Raw genomic sequence first — 3,034 nt, forward strand, 5'->3', positions numbered from 1 at the left:
CCATCTTTAAAGGTTCTCACCCACTTTGGGAATTTAAGGAGATGGGACCTGGATAAACTAAAAGAACCAGAGGTAGAACAGAGATTCAGGGAGAGCATAAGGGAGCAATTGACAGGAATGGGGGAAATAAATACAGTAGAAGAAGAATGGGTAGCTTTGAGGGATGAAGTAGTGAAGGCAGCCCAGGATCAAGTAGGTAAAAAGACGAGGGCTAGTAGAAATCCTTGGGTAACAGAAGAAATATTGAATTTAATTGATGAAAGGAGGAAATATAAAAATGCAGTAAGTGAAGCGGGCAAAAAGGAATACAAACGTCTCAAAAATGAAATCGACAGGAAGATTGGCTAAGCAGGGATGGCTAGAGGACAAATGTAAGGATGTAGAGGCCTATCTCACTAGGGGTAAGATAGATACCGCCTACAGGAAAATTAAAGAGCCCTTTGGAGATAAGAGAATGACTTGTATGAATATCAAGAGCTGAGATGGAAACCCTGTTCTAAGCAAAGAAGGGAAAGCAGAAAGGTGGAAGGAGTATATAGAGGGTCTATGCAAGGGCGATGTACTTGAGGACAATATTATGGAAATGGAAGAGGATGTAGATGAAGATGAAATGGGAGATATGATACTGCGTGAAGAGTTTGACAGAGCACTGAAAGACCTGAGTCGAAACAAGGCCCCTGGAGTAGGCAATATTCCATTGGAACTACTGACGGCCGTGGGAGAGCCAGTCCTGACAAAACTCTACCATCTGGTGAGCAAGATGTATGAAACAGGCGAAATACCCTCAGACTTCAAGAAGAATACAATAATTCCAATCCCAAAGAAAGCAGGTGTTGACAGATGTGAAAATTACCGAACTATCAGTTTAATAAGTCACAGCTGCAAAATACTAACACGAATTCTTTACAGACGAATGGAAAAACTAGTAGAAGCCAACCTTGGGGAGGATCAGTTTGGATTCCGTAGAAACACTGGAACACGTGAGGCAATACTGACCTTACGACTTATCTTAGAAGAAAGATTAAGGAAAGGCAAACCTAAGTTCCTAGCATTTGTAGACTTAGAGAAAGCTTTTGACAATGTTGACTGGAATACTCTCTTTCAAATTCTAAAGGTGGCAGGGGTAAAATACAGGGAGCGAAAGGCTATTTACAATTTGTACAGAAACCAGATGGCAGTTATAAGAGTCGAGGGACATGAAAGGGAAGCAGTGGTTGGGAAGGGAGTAAGACAGGGTTGTAGCCTCTCCCCGATGTTGTTCAATCTGTATATTGAGCAAGCAGTAAAGGAAACAAAAGAAAAATTCGGAGTAGGTATTAAAATTCATGGAGAAGAAATAAAAACTTTGAGGTTCGCCGATGACATTGTAATTCTGTCAGACAGCAAATGACTTGGAAGAGCAGTTGAATGGAATGGACAGTGTCTTGAAAGGAGGATATAAGATGAACATCAACAAAAGCAAAACAAGAATAATGGAATGTAGTCTAATTAAGTCAGGTGATGCTGAGGGAATTAGATTAGGAAATGAGGCACTTAAAGTAGTAAAGGAGTTTTGCTATTTGGGGAGCAAAATAACTGATGATGGTCGAAGTAGAGAGGATATAAAATGTAGGCTGGCAATGGCAAGGAAAGCTTTTCTGAAGAAGAGAAATTTGTTAACATCCAGTATTGATTTAAGTGTCAGGAAGTCGTTTCTGAAAGTATTTGTATGGAGTGTAGCCATGTATGGAAGTGAAACGTGGACGGTAAATAGTTTGGACAAGAAGAGAATAGAAGCTTTGGAAATGTGGTGCTACTGTAGAATGCTGAAGATTAGATGGGTAGATCACATAACTAATGAGGAGGTATCGAATAGAATTGGGGAGCAGTTTGTGGCACAACTTGACTAGAAGAAGGGATCAGTTGGTAGGACATGTTCTGAGGCATCAAGGGATCACCAGTTTAGTATTGGAGGGCAGCGTGGAGGGTAAAAATCGTAGAGGGAGACCAAGAGATGAATACACTAAGCAGATTCAGAAGTATGTAGGTTGCAGTAGGTACTGGGAGATGAAGAAGCTTGCACAGGATAGAGTAGCATGGAGAGCTGCATCAAACCAGTCTCAGGACTGAAGACCACAACAACAACAACAACAACCCACTTTCTTACCATTCCATCACTCATAATGTTTTCTCCGTAAACTGCACAGATCTCACGATGAATATCGATCGCTTTTAGCCCTTTAGCACTAAGAAATCTTATAACAGCCCGTACTTCACAGTCGGTGGGACTCACGATTATCGGAGGCACCTTAAACACTCAGTACACAACGTAAACAAGGCAGAATCAGACTGTAATGGCATCAGTGTGTAGACAACAGATGTAGGTACCCAGTGCGCATGCGCAGAACGCCGACCGCAGCGCTGCGGCCTCGGTGTGGCAAAACGGTACTTACTTAAAAAACACGCCTCGTCGTTTCAATTTGTTAACAGTATTCTCGCGCGATGTATTTTCGAGTGTATTTTCTATAATGTATTTCCTTTCCATGTGCGCCTGGGAAGACAGTGCAATGTTTTGTATGCGAGTGTATATGAAACAATTGTTTAAAACGGTATTTGCAAATGTATTGAGGCGTTAAAAACTTTACCTAATTTGTTTATGCACGCAAATATTCCAGAGCAATTGAGGAAGACGGAGATTTTTCGCAAGTGTGCCTCGATCTTTTTTTAGAGTCCATGTTCAAGTGCGGTGGTGGTATGCCTCGGAACAAAACGTGTAATTACATCACAAATCATTTAAATAGCCTTGCATCATTTGCCAAAGCTCACTCTCTTTGTGACATCTTCTAGTTATGTAAGTGACAGTATTCTACACATCCTTAAACACAAGATTTAATAACGCTTGAAGCAGTTTGTGTTCAACAACAAGGGGTATCCATGTGCCAGGGATGGGAAGGAGGAAGACTGCGGGTATTTCCAACGCGACGGGAAGTATGTGGTACACAGGCGCCCTGCAGCTCTGGGGCAGGGAGCACACGCACCGGAGTGAGTGAACGTC

Source organism: Schistocerca americana, chromosome X, assembly GCF_021461395.2.
Source record: "Schistocerca americana isolate TAMUIC-IGC-003095 chromosome X, iqSchAmer2.1, whole genome shotgun sequence".
NCBI lineage: Eukaryota > Metazoa > Arthropoda > Insecta > Orthoptera > Acrididae > Schistocerca > Schistocerca americana.